Source organism: Tachyglossus aculeatus, chromosome 3 (assembly GCF_015852505.1).
Source record: "Tachyglossus aculeatus isolate mTacAcu1 chromosome 3, mTacAcu1.pri, whole genome shotgun sequence".
In the NCBI taxonomy this organism is placed as follows: domain Eukaryota; kingdom Metazoa; phylum Chordata; class Mammalia; order Monotremata; family Tachyglossidae; genus Tachyglossus; species Tachyglossus aculeatus.
The window spans coordinates 53,970,652-53,983,605 of record NC_052068.1 but is presented as its reverse complement, the minus strand read 5'-3'; positions in this window follow the sequence as shown (position 1 = coordinate 53,983,605).

Below are 12,954 nucleotides of genomic sequence, written 5' to 3'. Positions count from 1 at the left end.
TAGATATGTACAAGTAAAATAAATAAATAAATAGGGTAATAAATATGTACAAACATATATACATATATACAGGTGCTGTGGGGAAGGGAAGGAGGTAAGATGGGGGGATGGAGAGGGGGACGAGGGGGAGAGAGGAAGGAAGGGGGCTCAGTCTGGGAAGGCCTCCTGGAGGAGGTGAGCTCTCAATAGTAAAGTACCTGGAACATTGTAAGAACTTAACAAATACTATTAAAAAAAAAGAGTTGGGTTAGTGGGGAGTGTTTTCCAGGCTGGTATCCAGCAGAGCAGGGGCTGACACCCTGGATTATTATTATTATTATATTTGTTAAGCGCTTACTATATGCCAGGCACCGTACTAAGCTCTAGGATGGATACAAGCAAACCCGGGTTGGACACTGTCCCTGTCCCACATTGGGATCCCAGACTCAATCCCCCATTTTACAGATGAGGTAACTGAGGCCCAGAGAAGTTCAGTGACTTGCCCAAGGTCATGCAGCAGACAAGTGGTGGAGCTGGGATTAGAACCATTCACCTTCTGATGCCAAAGCCCGTGCTCTATCCACTACTCCATGTTTCTGACTGTGGAATTAGAGCCTGGCTGTTGAAGTGTCCAGTCAGTGAATCATTGGTGGCTATCGAGGGCTTACTGTGGCAGAACACAGGAGGAAGGGCTTGGGAGAGTACTACAGACTAAGTAGACATAATCTCTGCCCTCAAAGAACTGACAGTCAAGCTGCCAGAGGATGAGAGGAGACAGCCATCAAAATAAATTCCAGGTAGGGAGAGCAATTCTGTATAAATGTGTCCAGAAATGCTGTGGGGCTGAGGTGATGGGTAAATATCAAAGTGCTTAAGAAATATGGATCCCTCTCCTCTCTGCCCACCCACAAACCCTCCCCCTGCCTTGCCCAGGGGCACCTGGGATTTGTTGGACTGCTTAGGGCCCAGGGAGACGTGCCATGTGGTTCTAGAGGCAACTTTGACCCGAGTTTCCCATGTGGGAACCTGCCCACCAGCCCCCAAGCCAAGCCCCTGCAATCTCCCACAGTCACCTGGAAGAAAAGGCCTGAAGGGGAGAAGAGGATGTGAGCCGACAGCAAGCAAAGCAGCAAAACGTTGATTATTTTGTAACCCATGAAACTGAACCCACACACCCCCCACCACACACACACACACACACACTCCCGCACAAATACCCACTCACACACACACATACACACACAAAAACTCCCACTCACGAGTGCACACGTACAAATTCCCACACAAACACCCACTTACACACGCATACACACTCTCAAACTTCCGCTCACACATGCACGCATACACAATACCACACAAATTTCCACTCATACACGGACACAAACACATTCCCACACAAACACCCACTCACACATATACACCTGCTCTTACACCCTTACACACTCTTATGCATATATGACTGCTATCATTTATTCCAATGACTTTAGATAAATCAACATCTCTCCCTTGCCACTGCAGGAACCCTTTTTTCTTCCCTTGGAAGCGTAGTGTCTATAAGCAGCCTGTCTTAGGCTATTTCTGTTCACTGAATCAATCATCAATCAATCATATTTACTAAGCACTCACTGTGTGCAGAGCACTGTACTAAGTGCTTCAGAGAGAACAGCGTTGGTAGACACGTTCCTTGCCTACAACGAGCTTATAGCCTAGAGGATGGAAGAGACCATGGTCTCCATGGAATCACAGGAAGACAAATCTGCTTTCCCCTGTTTCTTTGCAGTCAACCAGGGATCCTGGGAGACATCCCAAGTCCTCCGTCTCGGTTTTCCAGTCTGTAGAATGGGAATCAGCCTGAGAAACGAGAGGGACAGACTGCTTCTCTAAAGAGGCTCACTTCCAAAGGCAGCAGGGGTACCAGGCTGATGTGAGATTTACCCCAGGGACAACAGGAACGTGGTGGCTTTTCATTCATTCAATCATATTTATTGAGTGCTTACTGTGTGCAGAGCACTGTACTCTTTTTGGTCCCGGGGGAAGCCCTAGGTTGCAGCTCAAGAGAGGGGCTGCTCTGAGCAAGAGGAGTCCATGAACGTGGCCCTTCCTCCCCCTTCACTCTCCTCAAAGGGATATTTAATAATAATCATAATAACGATGGCATTTATTAAGTGCTTACTATGTGCAAATCACTGTTCTAAGCGTTGGGGAGGTTACATGGTGATCAGGTTGTCCCATGGAGGGCTCACAGTCTTAATCCCCATTTTACAGATGAGGGAACTGAGGCACAGGGAAGTTAAGTGACTTGCCCAAAGTCACACAGCTGGCAATTGGCAGAGCTGGGATTTGAACCCATGACCTCTGACTCCAAAGCCACGCTAAGCATGGACGAATGGAAAGATCATAAGCCTGGGAGTCAGAGGACCTGGGTTCTAATCCTGACTCTGCCAATTCCTTGCTGAGTGACCTTGGGTAAGTTACTTAACTTCTCCATGCCTCAGTTTCCCCAAATGTAAAATGGGAATTAAATGTCCATTGCTCTACTTAGACTGTGAGTCCCATGTGGGACAGGGACTATGTCCAACCTGATCAACTTGTATCTATCCCAGCATGTAGAACAGTGGTTGACACATAGTCTGCACTAGATAAAATACGATAATGATAATAATAATAATAACGATAATAATAAGCTTGTGACTGTTGCAATGGACCTTGCTCTGAGACTAGGATGCAGGTAGAGATTGGGCAGCGGTGCTGACAGAGGCTCTGAGAAAGGGACATTATCTGTCTAGACTGTAAGCTCCTTATGGGAAGGGAATGTATCTGCTTATTGTTTCATTGTACTCTCCCAAGTGCTTAGTACAGCACTCTGCCCACAGTAAGCACTCAGTAAATACAATTGAATGAATGAATGAATGAATGAATGAATGAATGTATCTGTCTTTTCTGGACCGAGAGGGTCCGTGGATCTCATGGTGAGGAATGCCGCCAGCAGGAAGTCTGGGTGGTGTTCTCGGAGGGTAGTGGGAAGGAATGGGTAGCGGCTTCCCTTGTCAGTGTAGATTCCTGGTGCGAGTGAGATATATGGTGAAAATGTTGTGCTTCATTCATTCGATGGTATTTCTTGAGTGCTTACTGTGTGCAGAACACTGTACTAAGCACTTGGGAAAGTACACCACAACAATAAAGGGTGACATTCCCTGCCCATGGCAAGCTTACAGTCTTGGAAGGGGCGTGTTTGGCCAGTATTTATTAATCCATCTCATACTGAATGGTCCAAAGTCCAGCTTCTGCATAATAATTATAACTGTGGCATTTGTTAAGAGCTTACTATGTGCCAGGCACTGTATTAAGCTCTGGGTTGGATAAAAGCAAACCGGGTTGCGCACAGTCCCTGTCCCACATAATAATAACAATAATAATAATATTATTTATTAAGCAGTTTACCATGTGCCAAGTGCTGGGTAGATATAGGGTAATCAGGTTGTCCCACTTGGGGCTCACACTTTTAATCCCCATTTTACAGATGAGGTAACTGAGGCACAGAGAAGTTAAGTGACTTGCCCAAAGTCACACAGCTGATTGATAAGTGGAGGAGCAGAATTAGAACCCATGACCGCTGACTCCCAAGCCCGTGCTCTTTCCACTAAGCCATGGGGCTCCTAATCTCAATCCCCATTTTACAGATGAGGTAACTGAGGCCCAGAGAAGGTAAATGACTTGCCCGAAGGTCACAACAGGAGAAAAATGTTGGAGCCAGGATTAGAACCCCATGACCTTCTGACTCCCCAGTCCCATGCTCTATCCACTACACCATGATGCTTTTCCAGCAGATTTGACACTAGGAAATGTTTCTTTGTCCTGAAGACAATCAAATACATTTGGATTCTTCCTCCGGGGAGGAAAACTTGACTAAAGGCCAGATGTTTCAGGGGCATGTCCCACAGGATTCTGGCTGTGGATGGAGGGGACAGAGAGGAATATGGAGCTTCTGGTATATGCCCCCCAAGTGCTTAGTACAGTGCTCTGCATCCAGTAGATGCTCAACAAACACCAACGATTGATGGATAATGGAAATTTGTCTCTTTCTCAGTTTGGCTGTGGCCAGCTGTTCCTCAGCTCTGGCAAGAGGATGAGTCTTTAAATGACAGTAAGAGGGATTCAGGTTCGAGTTTAGGAATAACTCTGTACTAGGGTCGTTAGGCACTGGTAATGACATCTTCTCTGTATGTCTTTATGCCCAGAACCAGAGGACAGAGATTTCATCTACCGAGACTGATAGATGGTCCATAGATAGTGCCAGGAACGTTTGGCTCAGTCAGGGCTTGAAGACAGGAGGAGAATCACTGGAAATGATCTTTCAAAGAGGCAAGTGGCCAACATTTTGCCTTTGTCATTGCCTTTGGCTTCAGAGAGACCTCAGTGGCCCTCAGGTGCTGAGAAGCAGCCTAGCCTAAACGAAAGAGTGCAGAGTCATAGGGCCTGAGTTCTAAACCTGGCTCAACCCCTTACTGGCTGTGTGACCTTGGGCAAGTCACTTAACTTCTCTGTGTCTCAATGACCTCATCTGTAAAATGGGGGTTAAGACTGTGAGCCCCTTGTGGGGTGAGAACTGTGTCCAATCTGATTATCTTGTATCTACCCCAACACTTAGTAAAGGGCCTGGCATATAATAAGTGCCTAATAAATACTATGAGTAAAAGTGATTTAACTTCTCCGTGTTTCAGTTGCCCTCATCTGTAAAATGGAAATTAAATACCTGATCTCCTTCCCCTTTAGACTGTGAGCTCCAAGTGGGACCGGGAGAGTATCTGATCTGATTGCATGGCATTTACCGCAGTGCTGGGCACAAAGCAAGTGCTTGACCAATGCCGCCAATAGCATTATTATGATGATGATGCTGAGAGCTCAGGGAAGGTGGAAGAGTGAGGGTGGCGACTGATGTAGTCCATTGCAGGGCAGTTGGAGAGAGAGGAGAAGCATTTTAGGGAGTAGAGCATGCTGTGGACCTGGAGTTGGGAGATCTGGCTTACCTACCAAAGTGCAGGGTTGGCTTGGGGCAATTGCTCCTGTTCTGCCCATTTTTTAAATGACATTTGTTTAGCACTTATCTTGTGCCAGGCACTGTTCTAAGTGCTCGGGTAGATACAAGGTAATCAGGTTGGACACCGTCACTGGGGCGCACAGTCATAATCCCAATTTTACAGATGAGGTAACAGAGGGACAGAGTAGTGTAGTGACTTGTTCAAGGTCATACAGCAAACAAGTAGCAGAGCCGGGACTAGAACCCAGGTCCTTCTGGACTCCCAGGGTTGTACTCTATCTACAAGGGCTATGATGCTTCTCTATGATGGGGAGAGAGTGCCGTGGTGACTGATAAGTGGTCTGGGTCCTTCTGAGTTTCACAGGGCCTGGCAAGGGACTGATCAGAGAAACTGATCCCCACTAGAATCCGAAGCAGAAGGGGGGAAAGGGAGACAGTGAGGGGTAGGGGGTAGGAGTAGGCCCCTGGACTGAGAGCTGGATTCATTCATTCATTCATTCAATCGTATTTATTGAGGGGCTTACTGTGTGCAGAGCACTGTACAAAGCACTTGGGAGAGTTCAGTATAATAATAAACAGACACATTCCCTGATCAGAACGAGCTCAGAGTCTAGAGGGGGAGACAGACATCAGTATAAATAAATAAATGACAGATATGGATGTAAGTGCTGTAGGGCTGGGGAGCGGGGGATGAATGAAGAGCAAGTTAGGGTGACGCGGAGTGATGCGGGTCTATTTCTGCCTCTGCCGCTCTGTCTCTGTTCCGTTGGTCCCCAAGACGGTTAAGCAGGGAGCTCTCTCTGGCTGGTCCTCCCTCCGGTGGTGGTGTGGGCCGAGGGCACCAAGGATCTGACCATGCCCCAGCCGGGCTTCCCTGAAACCCAGCAGTCCCCCGGGGCCCCAGCAGCCTAATGGAGATGCTGCGGCCAGACAATGGAAAGAATTCAACCAGAGGCCCGGCAGGTCGACACTGCCCTCTTACCTGTCCCTTTAGAGCCAGGCAGGCCGGGCAGGCTGCCTGACAGTGGCAGCCTCTCCCCTTGGGGGTACGCCAGCCCAGGGCGGGGTGGTTGGCATGGAGATCAGGGGGATTTCAGGGTCTCCTTTCGGAAAACCTGGGGCTTGGGCCATCCTGGCCCATGAACATTCAGTATGTGAGTCTTTGGAGAATCTTGCTGTGAAAGGGACTGTTAGAGAGCACAGGAGTTTGGAGGAAGCTCCTCCCTGGTGCTCAGAGGGATGGGGCGTTCAGGGATCCGTATAAAACCCCTTCTCCCTCCTGGCACTTACCACTTTTCTTCTGGCCTTAAGAACACTGGAAACACAGTGCTTATACACTCATTCCTGGCACCACTGCCACTCCGAATAGTGCCCTTATTCCAGCCACCATTGTCACTCACCTGAGGGGAGAGGACGTGAGTGGGAGGGAAAGGGGGCACATGCCCGGGGAGAGTAAAATGCCAAGAGAATTCTCGTCCTCCTTCTCCTCCTTCTTCTTCTCCTCCTCATTCATTCATTCAATCGTATTTATTGAGCACTTACTGTGTGCAGAACACTGTACTAACTGCTTGGGAAGCAGCGTGGCTCAGTGGGAAGAACACGACTTTTGGAATCAGAGATCAGGGGTTCAAATCCCGCTCCACCACTTGTCAGCTGTGTGACTTTGGGCAAGTCACTTCACTTCTCTGTGCCTCAGTTAAATCATCAGTAAAATGGGATTAAGACTGTGAGCCCCCCGTGGGACAACCTGATCTTCTTGTAACCTCCCCAGTGCTTAGAATAGTGCTTTGCACATAGTAAGTGCTTAATAAATGCCATCATTATTATTATTATTATTACAAGTCGGCAACATATAGAGATGGTCCCCTACCCAATAATGGGGCTCACAGTCTAGAAGGGGGAGACAGACAACAAAACAAAACATGTAGACAGGTGTTAAAATCGTCAGAACAAATAGAATTAAAGCTATATGTACATCATTAACAAAATAAATAGAATAGTAAATATGTACAAGTAAAATAAATAGAGTAATAAATCTGTACAAATATATATACAAGTGCTGTGGGGAGGGGAAGGATGTAGGGCGGGGGGATGGGGATGAGGAGAGGAAAAAGGGGGCTCAGTGTGGGAAGGCCTCCTGGAGGAGGTGAGCTCTCAGTAGGGCTTTGAAGGGAGGAAGAGTGCTAGCTTGGCAGATGTGTGAAGGGAGGGCATTCCAGGCCAGGGGAAGGATGCGGGCCGGGGGTCGACGGTGGGACAGGTGAGAGCGAGGTACAGTGAGGAGGTTAGCGGCAGAGGAGTGGAGGGTGCGGGCCTGGGCTGGAGAAGGAGAGAAGGGAGGTGAGGTAGAGGGGGCGAGATGATGGAGAGTATTGAAGCCAAGAGTGACAAGTTTTTGCTTGATTCATAGGTTGACAGGCAGCCACTGGAGATTGTTGAGGAGATTTTCCTCAAAGATTTTTGAGGATTTCCTCAAAGATTTTCCTCGTCTTCCTCCTCTTTCTTAATACTACTACTAATGATGATGATGATAACGACGGTATTTGCTAAGTGCTTACTATGTGTCAAACACTGTTCTAAGTGCTGGGATAGATACAAACTAATTGTTAGAGTCTTCTTTTTTCTTTTATGGTATTTGTTAAGTAGTTGCTATGCACTAGGCACTGTACTAAGCGCTGGGGAAGATACACACTAATCAGGTTGGACCCAGTTTGTGTCCCACTTTGGGGCTCACAGTATTAATTTCCATTTTACAGATGAGGTAACTGAGGCGCAGAAAAAGAGAAGTGACTTGCCTAAGCCACACAGCAGATGAGTGATGGAGCCGGGATTAGAATCCCAGATCCTTTGACTCCGAGGGCCCACGCTCTATCTGCTGGGCCATGGCTACTTTTCTTCTTGTCCACGGTCCTCTGTTTCTGCTATCCAACAGTGGGGTGAATCAAAGGGCAGTCCGTACCTGCCTGTTTTCTCCCCTAAGAGATGGAAATCTATCGAAACTAGTCATTCCAATACTCCTGTGGCAGGTACTGATCTGGCCCATTGAAACCAAGTGACCTCCCAGGGAGGGGAGACAACTTATAGGTACCTCTGCTGGTCTCTCCCTCAGGCATGCCATCATTCAGTCAGTCACTCCCCTCAGTCACTCACTCGTCCCTTCACTCATTCAATCAGTCACTTGTTCTCTCAGTCACTCAATAGTATTTGTTGAGTGCTTACTGTGTGCAGAACACTGTACTAAGCGCTTGGGAGAATACAATATATACTTCATTTCCACATTCTCACTCCCCCCACTCCCTCCCCTCATTCATTCATTCATCCAGTCATCCACTCATTCAGTCACTCTCCTCCCCTACTAATTTCCACACTCTCACGCCCCCACTCCCTCCCTTATTCATTCATTCATTCATCCAGTCATCTATTCATTCAGCCACTCTCCTCCCCTACTCATTTCCACACTCTCACTCCCCCCACTCCCTCCCTCCCTCATTCATTCATCCAGGCACCCACTTATCCAATCAGTCACTCTCCTTCAATCACTCATTTCTACCCTCTCACTCCTTCACTCCCTCAGTCACTCATTCACTCACTCAGTCATCAACTTGTTCCATCACTCTGTCACTCACTCGATCCCACACTCTCGTTCAATCAGTCATCACTCACTCTCTTACTCATTCCAAAACTCACTGTCACTGTCATCCACTCAAACAGACCATCACTCACTCATTCCCTAACTCTTTCATTTTCTCCCTCACTCATTCAGTCATTCACTTACTCACTCATTCCCTCATTCTCACTACCTCCCTCTCTCTCTTCCTCCACCCTTCCTTCTCTCATTCATTCATTCAGTCAGTCAGTCAGTCACTTATTCCCTCACTCAACAGGCCTGCAGTAATGATTAAGCCCCCACATGGGCAGAGCACAGTGCCAGGCCATGTCGGAGAGTCACCAAAGACTAAAAGGGTCCAATGAGGGCAGCCATGATCATAGGAGGCCTGGAGGGGGAGAGGGCAGGTGTAGACAATGCAGTATGTCCCTTCCACATCACCTTTGCATTTGGATTTGCACCCTTTATTCACCCCTCCATTCATCCCTCCCTCAACCTCACAGCATTTATGTACAGATCTGTATTTTATTGCAACATTGCGAGCCCGTTGTTGGATAGGGACCGTCTCTATATGTTGCCAACTTGTACTTTCCAAGCGCTTAGTACAGTGCTCTGCACACAGTAAGCGCTCAGTAAATACGATTGAATGAATGAATGAATTTATATTAGTGTCTGTATCCCCCTCTAGACCATAAACTCTTTGTGGGTAGGGAACATCTACCAACTTTATTGTATCATACTCCACCAAATGTTTAGTACAAGACTGCACTGTAAGTGCTCAATAAATACAGCTGATGGATTGATTGACAGGACATACAGACTACAGACAACTCTCTTCCAATTTTGCTCCCATCCTTTCTCTGAGAGAAATCTCAGAAGAAAAGCCTTGCTCTGCCCCCACGGAACTTTCTTATCATCATGCTGGGTCAAAGCTTGGCTGGAAACTGGCCTTGCATCCCGGGAATGGGCCAATATCTGGGGTTGGTTTCTCTTGGGGTAGATCGAGCTGAGCTAGTCAAAGAAAGTCTGCTGTGTTCTTTCCAGGCAGGGCCTCTCTCTCAGCACTGCAAATGAGGACAATCAGGTTACCAGCTCACAACACCCTTGAGACAGCTCCAGGCAACTTTTATTTTACCAGGGTATGGAAATGGCAATTACTATTTCTCCTGGACCAATATAAATCTTTTCTTCCCTGTACTGGTGGCACTGCACAGCTCAGTGATAGTCATTCAATCGTGTTTATTGAGTGCTTAGTGAGTGCAGTGATATCATCTGCCTTCCAGCCACTCATATGTTGGGAACAGAGAGGAAGTACAGTGGCTAATGGAAGAGATGCTGGATTTGTGAGGAGCAAATAGGTGAGGGTCAAGGCAAGTGGGGTGTAGAGGTACAGAAAAGGAGGAGAAATAGTATGAGAATCAAGAAGCTCAGAGACAGAGATAAGGGTGGATTTGTGTGTCAATCCTAGCCACCCAGATTTTCCACTAACCTCATGTTATTGCACTCAGTGTAATTCATGATATCTGTACAGTATTTTCCTTTGTAAAAAGAGCATAGATATTCAGAAAGTTTCGGGCTTAGGAAGCTGAGAGTTAAGATCAGTGGCACTTACAACATTCTAAATTTGCCATCCTGATTAAGCTTTACAAAACAGCAGTTTTGACTTAACAACACCAGACTCCTTCATGACCAGAGGTTTGGGTAGCCAGAAGGCTACTTGGGAGCTGTGGGAAAATGGTGAAGCAGTTTTAAAAGCCACAGTGGAGGAGAAAGGTGAGGAAAGTTTGAAGAGGGTAGGATGGAGGTGAGACTGACCTTGGGGAAGGAAAGGCTGGTTGCCAGAAGAGTCGCCAGGGAGGGTGGACATGTCCATTTTTATTTCCAATGACATAACGTTTGGCTATATTCTCATGAAACCTCTCTGACTCAATAGAAATACATTAATCCAACTGCATTACTCATCTATAACTGAGTAGACAATTCTGGGTAATTTTAATTAAAAAAAAATAGGGTGTCTGACCTTGATTCATGATCCAATCCCACAATTATAATATTGTTCTTTAGAGAAAATAATCTCCAACTTACACTATTTTGACTGAAATTCACAATTGTTTGGAACCAGCTGTGATGAAATTCCGAGAACTGCCTGTAAATTGAAATAAGTAATTAAGGATATTATGCCAGAACAAGATGCCACAGAACAAGGTGACTCTGTGCGTGTATGTATGTGTGTGTGTATGTTTGTGAATCTATCAGAGTGAAGTCATCTACTTTCACCTTTAGATACTTGAAAAATAACTTCATCAATGGAAAACACATACTGCTTCTCTGACTTGGGCTTGTATTTGGTCCCATGGAAAAAATTATGGGCTGTCTGCTTAGGGTTATTTATTAGACATAGCGCTTTCAGCTTCCTGCTAGGACAAAACCCCAGCTAGGTCTGGATCTTTTCTAGTCCAACCCTACACAGACCTTTGGGGAGGCTGCCTGTTGGGAATGAAGTACTGATTGATAAAAGTGTTGAACGTTGTGTTTCTGAAGCTGGATGGTCCCATTGCTGACGTGCAATCCCAGGGGCCTCCCTGCCGAGAGCAGGAAAGAGCCAGGAGGAAAACCAGCTGCCACTCAGGCAGGAAGATAATGTAGCCTAACATCCCACTACGATGGGCTCTCCGGGATGATCTCCTGCCTCCCGTAGACTAGGTCCAGGCTGGAGAGAGAGAGTTAGATAGTGGAATCATAGGGTCAAGGGGAAGAAGCTGGGGTCTTCATCCTACCCACTGAGAATGGTTATCTAGAGAAGCAGCGTGAGCTAGTGGAAAGAGCATGAGCTTGGAAGTCAGAGGACCTGGGTCCTAATCCTGTCTCTACCACTTGCTTGCCGAGTGATCTTAGGCAAATCACTTCACTTCCCTGTGCCTCAGTTCCTTCATCTGCAAAATGGGGATTTAATAATGACTATGGTATTTGTTAAGCGCTTACTATGGGCCAGGCACTGTTGTAATCACTGGGATAGATACAAGCAAATAGGGTTGCATCTATTATCTAAATAGGGTTGTATCACAGGGCTCCCAGTCTCAATCCCCATTTTACAGATGAGGAAATTGAGGCACAGAGAAGTGAAATGACCTGCCCAAGGTCACACAGCAGACAAATGGTGGAGACGGGATTAGGACACATGATCTTCCGATTCCCAGGCCCGTGATCTATTCACTATCCCAGGATTTAATACCTGTTCTCCCTCCTACTTACGCTGTGAGTAGACTGCGAGCACCATGTGAGGACCTGATTATCTTGTGTGCCTAGTACAGTGCTTGAAACACAGTAAGAGCTTAACAAATATTATTTATCATTACTATTATATTTATTATTAGCTCTGACAGTTGGGGCGAGCCCCGAACCAAATGACCCAGGATACAGAGTCAGTCCTCCCCCTGCCTGAACCCGGAGATTTTCCATCCCTACTTTAGTCAGAACATTCAACAGCAATCTAAGGACTGGTGCATCACTAGTCTTTCCATTTTTCCTTGTCCATTTCATTTTGGGAAGAGAAAGGTATTAAATCTGACCGTCAGACGGGGGCTCAGTCACAAATTCAGCACCGCAGGAGGGTGGAGAGCGTCCGATGAACGGGGGCCGACACGTGGCCACGCAGCGCCACCTTGTGGAAGATAAATGGGCAGCAGGAGAAAGGTTTTACAGAAGTTCTGTTCCGAAAGGAATTGATGATGATTATTATTATGCGATAATATTCGTATTTTTCAGTACTTAATATGTACCAGGTTTCACAGAAGTTCCTTTCCGAAAGGAATTATTATTATACGATAATATTCGTATTTTTCAGCGCTTACTATGTGCCAGGATTTACAGAAGTTCCGTTTCGAAAGAAATTATTATTATTATACGATAATATTCGTATTTTTCAGTGCTTAATATGTACCAGGTTTTACAGAAGTTCCGTTCCGAAAGGAATTATTATTATTATTATTATACAACAGTCGTATTTTTCAGCCCTTACTATGTGCCAGGAACTGAACTAATCGCTGGGGTTGATATAAGCAAATCGGTTTGGGACACAGTACCTATCCCGCATGGGGCTATCAGTGGTATTTTATTGAGTGCTTACGTAAGTGTAGAGCACTTATACGACAATATCCGTATTTTTTCAGCACTTACTATGTGCCAGGTTTTACAGAAGTTCCGTTCCAAAAGAAATTATTATTATTATTATTATACGATAATATTCGTATTTTTCAGTGCTTACTATGTGCCAGTTTTACAGAAGTTCCGGTCCGAAAGGAATTATTATTATTATACGATAATATTTGTA